Below are 9,322 nucleotides of genomic sequence, written 5' to 3'. Positions count from 1 at the left end.
GAAGTTTGGTCTGTTCCCATGCGTTTGTACTTGTAGTGAGTGCACAGACGATGACTACTCAATGCTGATTTGGTTTTCATACCCCTTCAGGTACTTTACCCAACTAGAATGTTTAGTGCTGTAAAGGAAAAAAAAGTTGTACTTTAAAGCCTTTCTAACTAATTAGTATAGATAATTATACTGCCAAAGATATACAAAATAAAATATAAACAGTTTAATATTTCTCGACATTATTTTGAAAAAACAACAACAAGCTGATACATACATGTATATTATATAAAGAAAATTATTAAACCTATCAATAAAATTCATCATCATCATCATCATCATCATCATCATCATCATCATCATCATCATCACTACCACCACCACCACCACCAACAACAACAACAACAACACAACCACAACCACCACCACCACTTGATCCCCCACCACCACAACCACCACCACCACCACTTGATTATTGAATACAGTGTGTTTATAAAAAGAAAAACCAAGTCAAATATGTTTTATATGAAATACAGTAAAACTGCGGTCGTTCGAGAACCGGCGTTCCCTCGAGGTCGGAGCTTGGTCCCGAACTTAATTCCTTATATTTTCATATAAAAAATACCTACGCTGCATCGAAACCAAATTTTGTCGAGGAGTCGAGCAATATTCTCGGTCCCAAGTACACAAATCATGCACAAAGCCTTATGGCTCCCTCGAGGTCATAATTTCACACTTGTTCCCAAAAGCGTGTTCCAAAATAAACAATTGTTAGGTATCAAAAGTTGTAAAAATTGCAATGACAGTTGAAAGGCAATAAATAAGGTGTGAAAAACCGTTTAACATTGTTAACGCATGACCGATATTAGTTGATATAGAAGGCAATTTAGAAGATAATTATGAGAAGTTATTGACGAGAAGTTAATTGTGAGAAATGTAAATGAGTAATAAAAATATGTATAAACACTTCCATATCGATCCAACATCTGAATCTCTGAAAATAATTCCTTTTTGATACTTTGCTTTGCAATAAGGCCATTTTGTAAAAATGATTTATTGATATTTCTTTTACATTTTATATTTAGTATACATATAGTAAACGACAGTCTTTATACATATGAGCGATTTCCACAGCGCAACACATAATTGGTGTCTTAGTAAACAGACTACTTTATACTTGAAACACACTGAAATATATTTCATAACAGACTAGATAATTAAAAATCGGGTCGTTCGAAACATCGGTTCCCTCGAGGTTTAGGCTCGGTCCCCTGCGACCTCGAGCGATCGCAGTTTTACTGTACTCACATCATCTCTATCAGAGCGACTGCCATGTGGATAGACATGGCTGTCAAATCCGCTCTCAAGGATCAAACAAAGTATTTAATGCAGGCTGGAATTCTTCATAACCCAGTGTTGTTGAATTAGTAATATTCAGTCATTTTCCTGCCTGAAAGAAATTAGACTTCTAATTATCAACAAGCAGAAACTACCACCGTAAAATACAAATGCACAAGTATTATACATTCTGCATTAATATCCGTTTTAGCCAAGAGTAAGGATTGGTAGGCACAAATATGTAGTTGTTGTGCATATGGTGCAGTCTGGGGGTTTAACGAGACCTACACCAAGCAAATAAATGTCGCTAGTGTCCAAGCAGTCGTGGCTTCAAACCCAAAACCACGTACAACTTTTCCTCACAGGTTAATTTTGAAAATATGCATTTTGTAAACAAATAACGGGTATGTTTATGTATTATGGTATGTTAGAAATAGGTCACGTACCAAAACACATCTTTTTAAAAAAAAAAAATTAAATCTAATATTTTTTAATATTATTATAAGATAAAACAATCAAATTAAAGATTACATACTCATATCATAAACATAAATAATGTACATAAGTAAAATGTAACTTTTACATAAGTACATGTAAACATGCTGTCTTAACATTTAGCTAATAAAAATGATTTAAGAATTCCAAAGATAAATTAAAAAACAAACGTTTTTGAACACATCAACGTACAAAAACTGCTCAAGGATACTTACATTCATAGCCCTATATGATACGAATATCTAAAGATCCCAGTTCCATGCTGATTGTTGACAGTTCGTTTTTTCGACAGAAAATCTTCTCTTACGCGTATAATTCACTTATAATCCATGTTTTAATGTAATGACTCAAATTGTTAGATGTATCGTAATCAACTGTCAGCGTGCACTTTTAGTGTTTATTTATTTTAAACGTATATTAAGGAGAAAAACATCACCGAGTTTCCAAATACTACGATGTAGAAATTCCATTATTGACCTATGAATAGCGGGGAAATACCGTCTGTTTCTAAAAATAGCAACATCCGGTACAGGCCGAATACGCCCGATGTTCGTCGCGATCTGTTACGGCGAATGGTGATATATGTCGATGTTACCCGATGTTTAATACATTAATGAACACTGTCATAAGAAGTCACCAGCATTAAAAATGACCATTCTTTATTGATTTATTTTTTTCTTAAAAAGATATAAAGTAATAAATACATAATATATATATATATATATATATATATATATATATATATATATATATATATATATATATATATATATATATATATATATATATATATATATGTATATATATATATATATATATAAACATCAAATCAAACTGTGAATAGTCAATACTCTGAATGTTTGAAAGTATAACAGTCAGATATATGCGTGAAATTTAATGGCACATAATTTTGCCCCACACATGTTTTGTTTACAATATCTTTCACCAGTGGCGTTTGATCTATCTTTGTTTGTTTGCTTTCATCGTGGGCATACTAATTGCAAATGTAGAACTGATTTGTTAAATTCATGATTTAAATGTTTAAACTTTGTGCATGAAAAAGACAAAAAAACACACTTTGAATGCATATTTGATAAACAATATCACAAAAAAGTGAAGTAAATTAAGGTTCGTGTATTTCCTATTAAACGAAATGTAACTACTCACGTATATTGCCAGTCTCAAACTTTATACAATGGAACATTTCTAATAACAGTACGCATCATATTATTGTCTTCAATTGCGATTTCAATAGTTGCGAAGTATGAAGAAAACGATGTATGAGTAAAATGAATTAGAGAAGTGGGATTGAATCGTTGATTGATGGATCTCAGCTATAAATCAATGACATAGCAAGATTTATTTTCATTGGTGTATTACATCTTAATTTCTGAGGATGTTGACGGACATGCATCTATAAATAATACCGATTGTTATCATGATTTATGCGAAACAATTGTATTGCATCAATCAAAGATTTCAGATTTACTATTTCTTGCAAGCCACCAGAGCTGTCTCGATTAAAATCTTAATGCAAAGAGGAAATGCAAATCACTCTGTTCACCGGAATATACATATAGGAGCAATTGGAAACTATATAATTCCAAATGCAATACCTATGATCATCTGGATTAAGTAAAAGTCAAAGCATTATGAAACCTTGATGTTAAACCGACGCATCCGTTAATAATGTGTTCTGAAATTACAATTATAAACAGGACTCTTAGAATCTTCAGCAATATGACCCTAAAAAACATGGACTAAAGACTTACAGATAAGAATATACAGACCTTTAAATTCTGCCATGAACCAATAAGGTTTCCTAACATTTCAAAAAAGTTTTACATAAATAGTATCATATTTGTTTTGGGAACTTTCTTGGCGGAACCTTGTTAAAGTTCACTTTCAATTTTTAACTGCTCTGGAAGTTTTAAGGATACAGTGACAAGACTTAATACAACTGTATAAATAAATCACAATGCCATAAATGACGTTGTTAACTTTAGAAAACAAGACTGCACAACCGGGCAAATGTAAGGGAAACTACAATGAAAAGTCAAAAAGGCAAGACCTTACTGAAATTCAATTCAATAAAACGTGACCAATATAATTACAAGCTAAGATTTATCATATTTAAGGATTGATAAATGATTACAACTAAGTCTTTCAGTTAAAAGGTGGGGTGGATGTTTATCTAAAGATGAAAAATATAAGTGAAATAAAGGCATTGTGCATGTTATCACTTGATTACTCCAAAAACAGATTTCTTCATCGCAAGAAAGTTGATAATGCAAAATACATTTAGTTATTAATGTCACAATGCTATTTGGGGTATACACTCGGGCCATGGAAATAATTAAAAAAATATCCCATACATTGCATACTTGTTGTTTACTTCGCAAAGTCTTACCAATTATTATATGTTGTATGGGAGTATATTTATAGTTTTGCAAGTAAGTTGTAAATTCTTGAGCTCCATTTTGAGTTTAAAAATATGATTTTAGCATTTATCGTCGTTACAAATACAAAAATCATGATTGAGATCTCCCGATTTCATAGTTTCGCCAGACGCCTGATGCAGGTCTGCCAATTTATTGATTAACTCCAAATGACGCAATAGAAAGTGCATCGTTACATAATGCATGCAGATGTAATATTTATATTAGTGATAATTTGTCAAACGTTTTTGCATTTAAGTGTTTACTCTAATACAATCTTTCCCATGTTCAAACGATTTATCATCCTGCTTCATTGTGGCCCTGCTTTCAAAACATAAGAATGCCTGATAATTATACAGCTAGTGATTATATAATAACTACATAATAATTTAAGCAGGTGTAAAATGTGATACTTTGAAATGTTTATCAGTGCTGATTGATGGTTGTCTGGAAGTGAGTTGTTAGACTGAAGTTCCTTACGTAGTGGTTAATTTATGTAGCGATAATTACTCGTCCTTTCGCAGTTAATTAGCAAAAAAAACACTTGCGTTTATAGATCGAAATAAACAAGACATTCACAGCAATTGTACAACTACCTCCGGCGTATATATTTACGCAAGTAAAAAAACAGAATAAACGGCTTTCAAGATTATAAATCTTTGCGTCCTAACAATTGACTTTGAGATGAACATTTTGTAACGTTATTACGTCTGGTTAGCACATGGTTTATGTAATAGGAAACGATTGATGATGATATTAGATAGGACTTTTCTCAGACCGAAAAGAAGAGAACAATACAATTCGCTCGTATGCAATATATAGAAGCAAGCTCAGTTCTGCCAAACACATTGCGCTCACATAAAGAAGAATTGATTATGAATAAATCACAGCATCAATTAAAACCGTTTAATTTGCAAATTTAGCCATCTCATCTTTTGAGATTTTACCACATTCATGCTACAAACAATTCAATTTGATTGGAAATGCATAAGAACAGAACAGAACAGAACAGAACAGAAGTTTATTTTGATTTAGACTTCATAGTCTCTCATCATACAAACAATCACAGAAATGTACATACACACAAAAACAAATACATACATATACAAATAATACATTCAAAAAATAAAACAAAACATATAATAATACAAAGAAAACAAGGTGGAGGGTAGTAATAAAATGTTCAGAAAACCATTATTATTATGTTACTATATTTTTTAAAGCATATGTTTAAATAAACATAAAACAGAAACCGTATTTTACTTTAGGTATTGTTTAAGTTATTTCTAATTTTAATCTCACTATTTATATAACAAGAAAGGTTGTTTAATACATTCTTATTTTTACTTTGTAACAGTCCTATAAGCTTAAACATACTTGGATTCTGCCAGTAATAACGACTTATGTATCTTTTTCTTATGTTTTTATATATATCACACTTGAACATGAAGTGCAACTCATCTTCAATATCCCTGCTATCACAAAATACACATATTCGATCATGTCTCTCTTCTCGGTTTCTCCCGTAGCTTTTAAAGCTTTTCCCGCTAGCATTTGCTGGTTATTGTTGAATTGGCCGTTTCTACTTAATATCGTTCCTAGGTACGTGAAATGGTCAACCATTTCTACTACTTTATCGTTATAGATCCAACTTTCACCACGTTTCAGCCTTCCTCGTTTTCTGAAAACCATGATTTTACTTTTATCGACATTGACTTGCAGACCCCAACGCTTGCAATAATCGGATAGACTGTTCAAACTTCGGCCGTTTTCGCTAATATTACCATGTCGTCGGCATAAAGGAATAATATCAAAGTTATCTGTTTCAACGTGATTCCACTGTCAGGATTAGATTGTAAAAATAATTCTAGATCTTCGATAAACATGGCCCATAACAAAGGTGAGTATATTTCTCCCTGCTTCAAGCCGGTAGCTATATCAAAGAAATCGGAGTAACTATTGCAGTGCCGTACCTGTACTCGTACATTTTCATACATGTTCTTAATAATTCTAAACATTTTGCCCCGTAAACCAAGTTGTTTATAAATTTTGTACCACAGACCATTTCTATATACACTGTCAAAACATTTGGACATATCAATAAATGCCGCATATAGGCGTTTTCTTTTAAAGAATATATGTTGTATGATACTATTCAAACAGAAAACAGCATCCGTAGTTGGTAATCCCTGACGAAATCCAAACTGTGCGTCTGATATGTTGCTATTTTCTTCGGCCCAACCTTTCAGCCTATTATTTAAAACCGATGTGAAAAGTTTTGACAGGCAACTGCATATGGTAGTTCCTCTGTAATTATTCACATTGCTATCATCGCCCTTTTTAAAGATATGGACAACAATGCCCTGCATCCATAACGAAGGGAAATAACCTGTATTGAAAATCATATTAAAAATGTCCGTTAAGTGTGCAATGATTATGTCCCCTGCTTCGATGAAAAACTCATTAATCAAAATGTCGGTCCCATAAGCCTTTCCCCGTTTCAGTCCCTTAATAGCCCGTCTGACCTCGTCAACACTTATTTCCCTATCTAGCTCAGGAAATGCCGGTGTGTCAGTCGGGTGCTCCGTAGAACAAAAACTCTCCGAATCTCTCTCATACTGTGGTCCGATTTGGCTCGCTAAATTTTCAAAATGTTCTTTGAACTCATGAACGTCTACATTTTGTCCTTTCATTTGCTTTTTCTTAGCAAAATATTTCCAAAACTCTTTCGGCTGTTTGCCTTTCAATCGTTCAATTTCTTTAATCTTTGCATGCCTGTAACGTCGTTTTGTCCTCTTTGTAATGCTCTTGGAGGCCATTTTAGCACCGACCAGTCGTACTCTATATTATTATCATTATTTCTAAGAATATTAAAGTTCATTACTACATTTAATAAAAAAAAACGATACCCCTTGATTATGGATGTTAAACAGCGAATTTAAAGGGTTAATGTTCGTGTATGTTTTAATTGATAGTTTACCAGTTTAGTAGTTGAACGATGTTTTTGTTAAAACTTCTCCGGTTTTTAGAATAGCAAAAGGTATATTGATGTAAAGACATATTGCGTGTATATGATGTGAAACAAATCAAGATTTAAGAGCAAATAAAACAGGAAATGATCCACAATCCAATTTGACACAGTAAGGGAAAAGACTTGGTTAAAAGTAACCAAAGTCGTGAGGCTTGCTCTGGATTTATAGATTTACGAATATAAAGTCATATGCATTTTATAAAAAAAAGTGGTGATGTGTTAAATGCAGTTAAGATTCTAGTTTTACACTAAGTCAGCATACTTTTTTTCTTTTTTCCTCCTGAATGTTTTTTTTTTATTAAATTGTTAAATCAGTTCAATGGAATTTGGTCTAAATATTAGCTAAAGTCTTTATTTATTAATAATATGGCAATTATTTGATTGGTTAATAGCAAGCGTTAGATAAGTATTAACAAATCAATATAATTTTGCGAACTTTAACCTTATCAAATCTATGACCAGTTTTGTTCGGTTTTGCTGCCGATGAATGTCACCAATTAAACCATCTGACGTCCAAGACGTATTAAATTAGAAATTTGAAAAAGAAACTACTATATAATACTTGCGTAAAAATATTTTTGTTTCTACATCAAGATGAATTTATTACCTATCAGTTTTATTTGTTTTTAATTCAAAGTGTCGTAAAATTTAATTACTTATCGATCATAAAACGTTAAACTTTGTGGGTTCTCATAATGGACTACTCGAAGCATTTTATCAACGTCCCTGTCGGAGAGGCAAACTAAAATATCATTAAATATTGAACTTGAACTGAACATTTGAAGTGTTTATGAAGGATACTCCGAGAATGCATACGTTACCTTTGATTTATAATACACGTTAATAACATAAAAATAGCCCTTAATTTTGACACCAAACACGTGATTTTATCTCAATTTGCAAGTTGGTGATCATTTCATTACACATCACATTAGTTCCTTTCTGAACATAAACCACATGACTCAACGCACAGCTCACACCGGAATATATTGAACATATCAATTGTTATTATGTATTCACTTAAATATTATTCAACTTATTATCTTTCTAAATGTCATATGTGTTGTGGTAAGCGCCAAACAATGCAACAGGACCACACGGACCAGCGCAGCAAAGAAATGCAAGCCGAGTCAAGAAAGAAAAAACACAATAGATAAAGTCCAACAGAGTGCGAATGCAAAAACTGTCTATTTGTGAATATTTGGCTACCACCTTTGAACGGTTAAGGATATCTCTTGAAAGACGTTTGGGGCAGAAACATGTTTATGGGCGAACAAATTCCCAAATTTAATTAACGTGCAAAATTAAACATGTAAGCCAGATCGGAGTCAGAATAAACTTCGAGTCAATGAAGTAGCAAATAAGTACAAAACATATGGTATCAGCTAATATATAAACACTTGGTTCTCAACGACCAAACACAGAACACACCTGATTAAATATATGCGGTGTAATGTGCTGCTTCCTTTAGGTAAGATGCAATCACACTACGACAGTCATCTAGAAGAGCAATAAAGTTCTCAGTTATGATGATTAAAACATTGTTAAATGCATGAACTAAAGATAATTGCTTAAGGTATACCTTTAAGCAATACGTACAAGAATGTAGCTGCTGAAAGTGTCGGTCCACAATTAAATGCTTCCGGGTCGCTGTATCCCTTCAAGAAGTTATTAGAATCAATGCTTCTCCCAACTTACGTAGCTTATGATGATGTGTTTATCGCATTCTTGTACTATGTATTTTCAAGTTAACGAATGGAATATATCATAGTTAGGCCTCAAATGTGGTTTCGAAATATATTTTGCAGGACCTCTTTGGGGTGTTTGGATTCAGAGATGACCACAGAGATGCGGTCATGACTGTGTCACATGGACGTTATAGAAAGCGACTGTAAAGAAATGATAAAGCGAAAAAAGCGAAACTATGTTGATATGGATTCCTGGTGTTTAATCAACAGACAAAGTTTTCATCGGTTGTGGGAAAATAATGTTAAAGCTGATTTTTTTCTACAAGTTCATAATTAATTGATGA

The sequence above is a fragment of the Mya arenaria genome, chromosome 13, assembly GCF_026914265.1.
Source record: "Mya arenaria isolate MELC-2E11 chromosome 13, ASM2691426v1".
NCBI lineage: Eukaryota > Metazoa > Mollusca > Bivalvia > Myida > Myidae > Mya > Mya arenaria.
The sequence above is the reverse complement of the archived record's forward strand: the minus strand, read 5'-3'. Positions refer to the sequence as shown.